We start from the raw sequence: 12,461 nt of genomic DNA on the forward strand, positions 1-12,461 counted from the left end.
TGGAGAGAACCCAGGATCGTACCAGCTGATGTTCCAGGAAAGGCTGGGCTGCTGAAGGTAAAACGGCTGCTGTGGAGACTGGCTGGAACCAGACTGTTGTTGGTACGGAGTGGATACTGGCTGGAACCAGTTAAATAATAAACGAACTTGAGAGCGATGAAATAATAATGAAGTTTGGAGTTTGAGAGCGGTGAAATAATAATACCGGTGGAGAGTGGTAAACTGCAGAAAAGGACACCGGCCCTTTAAGAGAAGCTATACACTGCTGGAAGCTGGGCTGGAAGCAGGTGATTGTTTGAGAGCGGTGAAATAATAATGAAGTTTGGAGTTTGAGAGCAGTGAAATAATAATACCGGTGGAGAGTGGTAAACTGCAGAAAGGACACCGGCACACTGCTGGAAGCTGGGCTGGAAGCAGGTGATTGTTGTAGCTGGAAACAGGTGAGTCCAGAATGGATCGGGGAGTCAGGCTACACCGCAGATGGAATGCTGGTGCGGGTCTCTATAGCAGAAGTCTGGAGACAGGAGCTGGAACCTGGAAGACAACCACAGGAGAGAGACAAACTGGAACTAGGTTAGACAACCAAAGCACTGACGCCTTCCTTGCTCAGGCACAGCATACTTATACCTGCAGCAAGGAAGGGGTTGGCTAGGCAATTATGCAAATCAACAATACAGACAGCAGATTGGTGGAAATAATCAGATGACAAAATCCAAGATGGCTGCGCCCATGCAGACACTTGGAGGGAAGTTTGGTTTGTAATCCATGTGAGAATTGAAACAGTAATGGCGACGCCGGCCACAGGAGACAGGAGACGCCAGACTGACAAGCGCACATTTAACCACGCGGGCACAGCGGAGGCCGCGGCTGATGAAATCACCACTCTGACATTCTGCATGTGGAAACTCAGGAACAGCGGAATCCGGTCCTGGAACGCTGAGCCAGCCTTAGGAGGCATCTGAAGGGTAAGTAATGGCGTCCAGATACCCGGATCGTGACAATATTCCTTCGAAGGAAGTGAATTTTAGTTATCCCTTACTTGGACAATTCCCTGATAAGGGTAAGATCCAGGGAACAGTTGGAGGTCGGTGTAGCACTATCTCAGGTAGTGTTGCGGCAGCACGATTGGATTCTCAATATTCCAAAATCGCACCTGGTTCCGACGACGTGTCTTCTGTTCCTAGGGATGATCCTGGACACAGTCCAGAAAAAGGTGTTTCTCCCGGAGGAGAAAGCCAGGGAGTTATCCGAGCTAGTCAGGAACCTCCTAAAACCGAGCCAAGTCTCAGTGCATCAATGCACAAGGGTTCTGGGTAAAATGGTGGCTTCCTACGAAGCAATCCCATTCGACAGATTCCACGCACCAGTGGGACCTGCTGGACAAATGGTCCGGGTCGCATCTTCAGATGCATCAGCGGATAACCCTGTCACCAAGGACAAGGGTGTCCCTCCTGTGGTGGTTGCAGAGTGCTCATCTTCTAGAGGGCCGCAGATTAGGCATTCAGGACTGGGTCCTGGTGACCACGGATGCCAGCCTGCGAGGCTGGGGAGCAGTCACACAGGGAAGGAATATCCAGGGCTTATGGTCAAGCCTGGAGACATCACTTCACATAAAATATCCTGAAGCTAAGGGACATTTACAATGCTCTAAGCTTAGCAAGACCTCTGCTTCAAGGTCAGCCGGTGTTGATCCAGTCGGACAACATCACGGCAGTCACCCACGTAAACAGACAGGGTGGCACAAGAAGCAGGAGGGCAATGGCAGAAGCTGCAAGGATTCTTCGCTGGGCGGAAAATCATGTGATAGCACTGTCAGCAGTATTCATTCCGGGAGTGGACAACTGGGAAGCAGACTTCCTCAGCACGACCTCCACCCGGGAGAGTGGGGACTTCATCCAGAAGTCTCCCACATGATTAAAAACTCGACAGGTATTGCGCCAGGTCCAGGGACCCTCAGGCAATAAGCTGTAGACGCTCTGGTAACACCGTGGGTGTACCAGTCAGGGTATGTGTTCCCTCCTCTGCCTCTCATACCCAAGGTACTGAGATTGATAAGATGGAGAGGAGTAAGCTCTATATTCGTGGTCCGGATTGGCCAAGAAGAACTTGGTAACCGGAACTTCAAGAGATGCTCACGGAAGATCCGTGGCCTCTACCTCTAAGAAGGGACCTGCTCCAGCAAGGACCCTGTCTGTTCCAAGACTTACCGCGGCTGCGTTTGACGGCATGGCGGTTGAACGCCGGATCCTGAAGGAAAAAAGGCATTCCGGATGAAGTCATCCCTATCCTGATCAAAGCCAGGAAGGATGTAACCGCAAAAACATTATCACCGCAATTGGCGAAAATATGTTGCGTGGTGCGAGGCCAGTAAGGCCCGACGGAGGAAATTCAACTGGGTCGATTCCTACATTTCCTGCAAACAGGAGTGTCTATGGGCCTGAAATTGGGGTCCATTAAGGTTCAAATTTCGGCCCTGTCAATTTTCTTCCAAAAAAGAACTAGCTTCAGTCCCTGAAGTTCAGACGTTTGTAAAAGGGGTACTGCATATACAGCCTCCTTTTGTGCCTCCAGTGGCACTTTGGGATCTCAATGTAGTTTTGGGTTCCAAAAGTCACATTGGTTTGAACCACTTAAATCTGTGGAGTTAAAATATCTCACATGAAAAGTGGTCATGCTTTTGGCCCTGGCCTGGGCCAGGCGCGTGTCAGAATGGGCGGCTTTATCCTGAAAAAGCCCTTATCTGATTTTCCATTCGGACAGGGCGGAATTGAGGACTCGTCCTCAGTTTCTCCCCAAGGTGGTTTCAGCGTTTCACCTGAACCAACCTATTGGTGGTGCCTGCGGCTACTAGGGACTTGGAGGCCTCCAAGTTGCTAGACGTTGTCAGTGCCCTGAAAATATATGTTTCCAGGACGGCTGGAGTCAGGAAATCTGACTCGCTGTTTATCCTGTATGCACCCAACAAGCTGGGTGCTCCTGCTTCTAAGCAGACTATTGCTCGTTGGATTTGTAGTACAATTCAGCTTGCACATTCTGTGGCAGGCCTGCCACAGCCAAAAATCTGTAAATGCCCACTCCACAAGGAAGGTGGGCTCATCTTGGGCGGCTGCCCGAGGGGTCTCGGCTTTACAACTTTGCCGAGCAGCTACTTGGTCAGGAGCAAATACGTTTGTAAAATTCTACAAAATTGATATCCTGGCTGAGGAGGACCTGGAGTTCTCTCATTTGGTGTTGGTGAGTCATCCGCACTCTCCCGCCTGTTTGGGAGCTTTGGTATAATCCCCATGGTCCTTACGGAGTCCCCAGCATCCACTTAGGACGTTAGAGAAAATAAGAATTTACTTACCGATAATTCTATTTCTCATAGTCCGTAGTGGATGCTGGGCGCCCATCCCAAGTGCGGATTGTCTGCAATACTTGTACATAGTTATTGTTACAAAAATCGGGTTATTATTGTTGTGAGCCATCTTTCAGAGGCTCCTCTGTTATCATGCTGTTAACTGGGTTCAGATCACAGGTTATACGGTGTGATTGGTGTGGCTGGTATGAGTCTTACCCGGGATTCAAAATCCTTCCTTATTGTGTACGCTCGTCCGGGCACAGTATCCTAACTGAGGCTTGGAGGAGGGTCATAGGGGGAGGAGCCAGGGCACACCAGATAGTCCTAAAGCTTTCTTTAGATGTGCCCAGTCTCCTGCGGAGCCGCTATTCCCCATGGTCCTTACGGAGTCCCCAGCATCCACTACGGACTATGAGAAATAGAATTATCGGTAAGTAAATTCTTATTTTTGCTCTTCTTTGTTCTTATGCCTCTGCATCCTAGGCAGTGCCAGATTAAGGTCCACATGGGCCTGGAGCTGAAATGTATGAAGGGCCTATAGTGTGCATTGGCAGGAGGTATGACAAGCGCTGTAGTGAGGGTTGTCTAAATAGGGTGTGTGGCCTGTGCCATGGGTGTGGCTATCTCCATGGAGGTCATAGTGCCTACCTTCAACCATTTAATAGAGGAGCAGAACAACAGACCCATACACACATACATACAGTCAGTGCTTAAAGTGGTCCGGAACGGGGCGGAACTGCGTTCCGTCACTTCAAATTGAAGGCGGAACCAGTTCCGCCTCCGTCCGGCCACTAGCGTCTGCTCAGTGTACTTGGAAACTTGCAGCAGCCGCCAGCCAATCCTGGCTCATGGGCGGACCGGCTGCCAATAAAAAGAAAGCAAGGCTTTTTTTTTTTAAAAAGTGGGTGAGCATGTGAGCCAATCATGGCTCGCGCACCGCCAGCCAATGAGAAGCTGCCTAGTGGCACCTTCTCATTGGCTGGCGGTCCGCTAGCCGTGATTGGTGCACAATCGGCGCCATAATCAGATTCAAAGAGCGGCCTCTTCTTTTGATCAGCAGCCGGTCCGCAGGAATGGCTGACGGCTGCAGATAACGTCAAACCTCACTACAGCTGGGACCCACTGACGCACTCTGCTACTCCTCCGTCCCACTGACAGAGGTGTACTCCCTCCTCTCTCCCGCGTCTAGCAGTCCCCGGATAGCCGCCTCCCTCCAGTGCAGTGCCACCGGCTGTCCCCATCTCTATGATGCCGGTGGACAGCACATTTCACAGTTCAAGCTTGAGGCTTCTCTCACAAATAAATAAACAATAATCATTGCACTGCGATGCAGGAGGACTGACAGGCAGACCCATCGCAGTGCACCGATTATTGTTTATTTATTTGTGAGAGAAGCCTCAAGCTTGAACTGTGATCTGTGCTGCCGCGGCACAGCTCCGTGCAGCCCTTTCATTTTCCAAGCAGTGCAGGGGACACTCACTGCACTACTCCTCGGCAGGAACTCCCGTCTTCCTCGGCTCCAGTCCACAGCTGCCAGTGCCTCCCATAATTACACTTACACAGGTCAGATGTGAGCTGCCGCTGTCCCTGGGGAAGGAGGGAGAAGGGGGAGTGTGTGTGTGTACTATCTGCAGTCCCAGCATATGTGTGTGTGTGTCATTTGCAGTCCTATTGTGTATGTGTGTGGGAGGGGGGGGGGGGGGGGGGGGGGATGAGCATGTGTGTAATGTATTCTGCAGTTTAAGTGTCTGTGAGTGTGTGGAGGGGACAGTCTGCGGTCCCAGTGTGTGTTTGTAATTTGCAGTTATGGTGTGGTGGGGCAGACTGCAGTCCCAGTGTGTGTGTGTATGTACAGTCTGCAGTCCCAGTGTGTGTGCAGGGGCATTTTATTTATATATGACACACACACACGCCCCCCACCCTACCAAATCCTGTGTTTGCCCCTGCAGTGGACGATGAGGGTGCAGCTACAGGAGCTCGGAGTTGTTGCACTGCTGTTCGGGATTTTTCTGTGAGTACCGGGGCTGAGACCCCCTCGCTGTGTTTATATAGTGATACTGCTCTGTATGTATCCAGCTGGGGTCCCCTACCCCCATCTTGGCTGTGTATTGGGTTAACTTATATGCTTCCCAGGTTGCAGGTGTAGTTTTAGGCTGGCTCAGTTTTTTCATTAATGTTAAAGTAACAGTGATGTAATTAGGTGTAATGGAGCTGATTTTTAATTGGGGGTACTATTGTGTGACCACGCCCCTTAGTGAGGCCACACCCCTTTCTGCGGCGCGCGCCTACGGCGCGCAGGTGATAGTGGAGATGAGTTCCCCCACCTCTCCAGGACCACTTTAAGCCCTGCATACAGTGGTCGTCAAAGTGGGAATTTTGAAGTGGGGCTATGGGAAATGAAATGGGATTACTGTTGCGCGCACCTAAAAAGGGGACATGGCCACAGAAAAGGAGTGTGTCCTTCAAACTACATGCATTAGTGTGACCCTCACCTCCTAGTCTGTATAGCTACACATTACTGTGCCCCCCTTTCTTCCTAGTCTGTATATGCGTCAGTGTGCCCCATCCTAGTCTGTATATGCATCAGTATGCCCCCCTCCTAGTCTGTATATGTGTTAGTGTGCCCCCTCCTACGCTGTATATGCGTCAGTGTGCCCCCCTCCCCTCCTAGTCTGTAAATGCGTCAGTGTGCCCCCCTCCCCTCCTAGTCTGTATATGCATCAGTGTGCCCTATCCTAGTCTGTATAGGCGTCAGTGTGCCTCCCCTCCCCTCCTAGTCTGTATATGCATCAGTGTGCCCTATCCTAGTCTGTATAGGCGTCAGTGTGCCTCCCCTCCCCTCCTAGTCTGTATATGCATCAGTGTGCCCTATCCTAGTCTGTATAGGCGTCAGTGTGCCCCCCTCCCCTCCTAGTCTGTATATGCATCAGTGTGCCCTATCCTAGTCTGTATAGGCATCAGTGTGCCCCCCCTCCCCTCCTAGTCTGTATATGCATCAGTGTGCCCTATCCTAGTCTGTATAGGCGTCAGTGTGCCCCCCTCCCCTCCTAGTCTGTATATGCATCAGTGTGCCCTATCCTAGTCTGTATAGGCGTCAGTGTGCCCTCCTCCCGTCCTAGTCTGTATATGCATCAGTGTGCCCTATCCTAGTCTGTATAGGCGTCAGTGTGCCCCCCTCCCCTCCTAGTCTGTATATGCATGTGTGCCCTATCCTAGTCTGTATAGGCGTCAGTGTGCCCCCCCTCCCCTCCTAGTCTGTATATGCATGTGTGCCCTATCCTAGTCTGTATAGGCGTCAGTGTGCCCCCCCTCCCCTCCTAGTCTGTATATGCATCAGTGTGCCCTATCCTAGTCTGTATAGGCGTCAGTGTGCCCCCCTCCCCTCCTAGTCTGTAAATGCGTCAGTGTGCCCCCCCTCCCCTCCTAGTCTGTATATGCATCAGTGTGCCCTATCCTAGTCTGTATAGGCGACAGTGTGCCCCCCTCCCCTCCTAGTCTGTATATGCATCAGTGTGCCCTATCCTAGTCTGTATAGGCGTCAGTGTGCCCCCCCTCCCCTCCTAGTCTGTATATGCATCAGTGTGCCCTATCCTAGTCTGTATAGGCGTCAGTGTGCCCCCCTCCCCTCCTAGTCTGTAAATGCGTCAGTGTGCCCCCCCTCCCCTCCTAGTCTGTATATGCATCAGTGTGCCCTATCCTAGTCTGTATAGGCGACAGTGTGCCCCCCTCCCCTCCTAGTCTGTATATGCATGTGTGCCCTATCCTAGTCTGTATAGGCGTCAGTGTGCCCCCCCTCCCCTCCTAGTCTGTATATGTAGTCAGGGCTGGTTCTAGACCTTGCGGCACCCACGGCGAATGTTTCCTTTGGCACCCCCCTCTCCCCATTGAAAACAGGGACAGGTAGCCCCTTATGCATGTTGTGCCAGGCAGAGCCCTGTATACACATTGCGCCAGGTAGCCCCTTACACACACGTTGCGCCAGGTAGCCCTTTACACACACGTTGCGCCAGGTAGCCCTTTACACACACGTTGCGCCAGGTAGCCCTTTACACACACGTTGCGCCAGGTAGCCCTTTACACACACGTTGCGCCAGGTAGCCCTTTACACACACTTTGCGCCAGGTAGCCCTTTACACACACGTTGCGCCAGGTAGCCCTTTACACACGTTGCACCAGGTAGCCCCTTACACACACGTTGCGCCAGGTAGCCCTTTACACACACGTTGCGCCAGGTAGCCCCTTACACACACGTTGCACCAGGTAGCCCCTTACACACACGTTGCACCAGGTAGCCCCTTACACACACGTTGCGCCAGGTAGCCCTTTACACACATGTTGCGCCAGGTAGCCCTTTACACACACGTTGCGCCAGGTAGCCCTTTACACACACGTTGCGCCAGGTAGCCCCTCACACACGTTGCGCCAGGTAGCCCCTCACACACGTTGCGCCAGGTAGTCCCTCATATACGTTGCACCAGGTAGCCCCTCATATGTTGCACCAGGTAGCCCCTCATATACGTTGCACCAGGTAGCCCCTCATATACGTTGCACCAGGTAGCCCCACATATACCTTGCACCAGGTAGCCCCACATATACCTTGCACCAGGTAGCCCCACATATACCTTGCACCAGGTAGCCCCTCATATACATTGCAGCAGGTAGCCCCACATATACCTTGCACCAGGTAGCCCCACATATACCTTGCACCAGGTAGCCCCTCATATACATTGCAGCAGGTAGCCCCACATATACATTGTACCAGGTAGCCCCACATATACCTTGCACCAGGTAGCCCCACATATACCTTGCACCAGGTAGCCCCACATATACCTTGCACCAGGTAGCCCCACATATACGTTGCACCAGGTAGCCCCACATATACGTTGCACCAGGTAGCCCCTGTGAGTGTGAGTTTGTGAGAGAGTGAGTCTATGTGTGTGAGAGTGTGTGCGAGTGTGTGTGTATCACTCACCGCTAACAGCATCGGCTCCAGTATATCCCCCTGGCCCCATGCCCAGCCTGAGGCAGGACGAAAGTGAGTTGAGGTGGGGGCAGTGTAGTGTGGGCAGTGGGAGGCGGCTAGGGGTGGTGCTGGCCGAGGGGGGTAGCAGCGCGGTGTGCGGCGCGGGAGGGGGGAAAGGTACCGGCCAGCGCGTTGTGCACCTGTGCGGTGCGAGAGAAGATGTGGCGGGGGGACTGGAGGTAAGGTGCCGGCTAGCACTGTGTGCTGCGCGGGAGGCGGCAGGCGAAGGTTCTGGCCAGTGCAGTGTGGGCGGCGGGGGGAAGGTGCTGAACTCTGTGGTAGTGGAGCCCCTCCTGGCTTCTCCCCCTCCGGCCGGCCAATCCTCCTCATTAGCGGTACTAAAGTTTTTTGGGGGGAGGAGCTGAGAGTAGAGGGGAGAGCGGCTCCTCCTCCTCCCCGGCCGGGCAGTTCAATAACCTGTGGGGAGGAAACGCTGGCTGGAGAAGAGAGCGTCAGCGGACCCTCATCCTACTCTGGCCGGGATTTCCGATTTGCAGACTGGGGATCGGCACACTGTCTCGCCGCAGCATACAATGAGTCAGTGTGACTCATTGAAATGCTGGTGGTTATGGACCTCGCCCTCTTCACTGTGCCGAGCTCTGGGCCTATTTTCAATGGGGGGCCTGGAGCTGCAGCTCCATCCGCCCCATTGTTAATCCGGCCCTGATCCTAGGCATAGTCCACACCGAAAGAAACCTTTCGATTTTATAGTACACATAGGTTTTTTTGGTGGTAAGGCACTTCTGACTAAATTAATTTTCAAATTCGGGGCCTTTTTGAAAATGCATTTAGGTTTCATTGGTAATAGGTTACCTATTATCGGATTCTTTCTTAGGATTCCCCAATGTTTGTTAAGGAATTTTTCTATATTTTTATATTGAGAACTGAACGATGTAACGAAGGCCCAATTGAAGCCATTTTTATCTTTCCCATTTTCAATGGTATCGATCCTAACCAGTTAGGATGATGATAGCGTGAAACTCCTATATAGGCCCCTGAATCCGTGGGTTTCACATAATTCCTGGTGTGGATCAAACCGTTTTCTCTGACGTCCTAAGTGGATGCTGGGACTCCGTAAGGACCATGGGGAATAGCGGCTCCGCAGGAGACTGGGCACAACTAAAAGAAAGCTTTAGTCTAACTGTTGTGCACTGGCTCCTCCCACTATGACCCTCCTCCAGACTTCAGTTAGAATCTTGTGCCCGGCTGAGCTGGATGCACACTAGGGGCTCTCCTGAGCTTCTAGAAAGAAAGTATATTTTAGGTTTTTTATTTTCAGTGAGATCTGCTGGCAACAGACTCACTGCGACGAGGGACTAAGGGGAGAAGAAGCGAACCTACCTGACTGGAGATAGTTTGGGCTTCTTAGGCTACTGGACACCATTAGCTCCAGAGGGATCGAACACAGGACCCGACCTCGATCGTTCGGTCCCGGAGCCGCGCCGCCGTCCCCCTTACAGAGCCAGAAGCATGAAGATGGTCCTGGAAATCGGCGGCAGAAGACTTCGGTCTTCAACAAGGTAGCGCACAGCACTGCAGCTGTGCGCCATTGCTCCTCATGCACACCTCATACTCCGGTCACTGATGGGTGCAGGGCTCCCTGGGGGGGAGGCCGCCCTGAGCAGCAATATAAATACCTTGGCTGGCTAAAAATCACAATATATAGTCCCAGAGGCTATATATGTGATAAATACCCCTGCCAGAATCCATAAAAAAAGCGGGAGAAAAGTCAGCCGAAAAAGGGGCGGGGCTATCTCCCTCAGCACACTGGCGCCATTTTTCCCTCACAGCTCCGCTGGAAGGATCGCTCCCTGGCTCTCCCCTGCAGTTTCAAGCTACAGAAGGGTAAAAAAGAGAGGGGGGGCACTAAATTTAGGCGCAGTATAACTTATATAGCAGCTATAAGGGGAAATAATTCAGTTAATCCCTGTATTATTATAGCGCTCTGGTGTGTGCTGGCATACTCTCTCTCTGTCTCCCCAAAGGGCTTTGTGGGGTCCTGTCCTCTGTCAGAGCATTCCCTGTGTGTGTGCGGTGTGTGTCGGTACGGCTGTGTCGACATGTTTGAGGAGGAGGCTTATGTGGAGGCGGAGCAGATGCCTATAAATGTGATGTCACCCCCTGCGGGGCTGACACCTGAGTGGATGGTTATGTGGAAGGAATTACGTGACAGTGTCGACTCCTTACATAAAAGGTTTGACGACATACCAAATATGGGACAGCCGGCTTCTCAGCCTGTGCCTGCCCAGGCGTCTCAAAAGCCATCAGGGGCTCTAAAACGCCCGCTACCTCAGATGGCAGACACAGATGTCGACACGGATACTGACTCCAGTGTCGACGACGATGAGACTAATGTAACTTCCAATAGGGCCACACGTTACATGATTGAGGCTATGAAAAATGTGTTGCACATTTCTGATGTTACCCCAGGTACCACAAAAAAGGGTATTATGTTTGGAGAGCAAAAACTACCAGTAGTTTTTCCTCCATCTGAGGAATTAAATGAAGTGTGTGAAGAAGCGTGGGCTTCCCCCGATAAGAAACTGGTAATTTCTAAAAGGTTACTAATGACGTACCCTTTCCCGCCAGAGGATAGGTCACGTTGGGAAACATCCCCTAGGGTGGATAAAGCGCTCACACGCTTGTCAAATAAGGTGGCACTACCGTCTCCGGATACGGCCGCCCTAAAGGAGCCTGCTGATAGAAAGCAGGAAGCTATCCTGAAGTCTGTATACACACACACAGGTATTATACTGAGACCAGCTATTGCTTCAGCATGGATGTGCAGTGCTGCAGCTGCGTGGTCAGATTCCCTGTCGGAAAATATTGATACCCTAGACAGGGACACTATATTGCTAACCGTAGAGCATATTAAAGACGCAGTCTTATACATGAGAGATGCACAGAGGGATATTTGCCGGCTGGCATCTAAAATAAGTGCAATGTCCATTTCTGCCAGGAGAGTGTTATGGACTCGGCAGTGGACAGGTGATGCAGATTCTAAAAGGCACATGGAAATTTTGCCTTATAAGGGTGAGGAATTGTTCGGGGATGGTCTCTCGGACCTCGTTTCCACAGCAATAGCTGGGAAGTCAGCATTTTTACCCCATGTTCCCTCACAGCCAAAGAAAGCACCGTATTATCAGGTACAGTCCTTTCGGCCCCATAAGGGCAAGCGGGTTAAAGGTGCTTCCTTTCTGCCCAGAGGCAGAGGTAGAGGGAAAAAGCTGCAGCATACAGCCAGTTCCCAGGAGCAAAAGTCCTCCCCCGCTTCCTCCAAGTCCACCGCATGACGCTGGGGCTCCACAGGCGGAGCCAGGTATGGTGGGGGCCCGTCTCAAAAACTTCAGCAATCAGTGGGCTCGCTCACGGGTGGATCCCTGGATCCTTCAAGTAGTATCTCAGGGGTACAAGCTGGAATTCGAGACGCCCCCCCCTCGCCGTTTCCTCAAATCTGCCTTGCCAACAACTCCCTCAGGCAGGGAGGCAGTGCTAGAGGCAATTCACAAGCTGTATTCTAAGCAGGTGATAGTCAAGGTACCCCTACTTCAACAAGGACGGGGTTACTATTCCACAATGTTTGTGGTACCGAAACCGGACTGTTCGGTGAGACCCATTTTAAATTTGAAATCCTTGAACACATATATAAAAAAAATTCAAGTTCAAGATGGAATCGCTCAGGGCGGTTATTGCAAGCCTGGACGAGGGGGATTACATGGTATCACTGGACATCAAGGATGCTTACCTGCATGTCCCTATTTACCATCCTCACCAGATTTGTGGTACAGGATTGTCATTACCAATTCCAGACGTTGCCGTTTGGTCTATCCACGGCTCCGAGGGTATTTACCAAGGTAATGGCCGAAATGATGATACTCCTTCGGAAAAAGGGAGTTTTAATTATCCTGTACTTGGACGATCTCCTGATAAAGGCGAGGTCCAGGGAGCAGTTGTTAATCGGGGTAGCACTATCTCGGGAGGTGCTACAACAGCACGGCTGGATTCTAAATATTCCAAAGTCACAGCTGGTCCCTACGACACGTCTACTGTTCCTGGGGATGGTTCTGGACACAGAACAGAAAAAAGTGTTTCTCCCGG

The 12,461-nt window shown here is 51.7% G+C and overlaps 1 long non-coding RNA gene across 2 annotated transcripts in view; it reads left to right on the forward strand.

Annotated features, from left to right (window-relative positions):
* Window positions 1–4,704: 4,704 nt before the first annotated feature.
* LOC134911140 (uncharacterized) overlaps window positions 4,705–12,461 on the forward strand; it is an 86,942-nt gene continuing 79,185 nt past the window's right edge. The window contains exons 1-2 of one of the 2 annotated variants that reach the window (XR_010176347.1): window positions 4,705–4,903; window positions 5,290–5,351. This is a non-coding gene — a long non-coding RNA (uncharacterized LOC134911140). Of the gene's footprint in view, window positions 4,904–5,069; window positions 5,352–12,461 lie in introns of those variants that run through there. The other variant, XR_010176346.1, reaches the window with a different exon arrangement.

Source organism: Pseudophryne corroboree, chromosome 4 (genome assembly GCF_028390025.1).
Source record: "Pseudophryne corroboree isolate aPseCor3 chromosome 4, aPseCor3.hap2, whole genome shotgun sequence".
NCBI classification, from domain to species: domain Eukaryota; kingdom Metazoa; phylum Chordata; class Amphibia; order Anura; family Myobatrachidae; genus Pseudophryne; species Pseudophryne corroboree.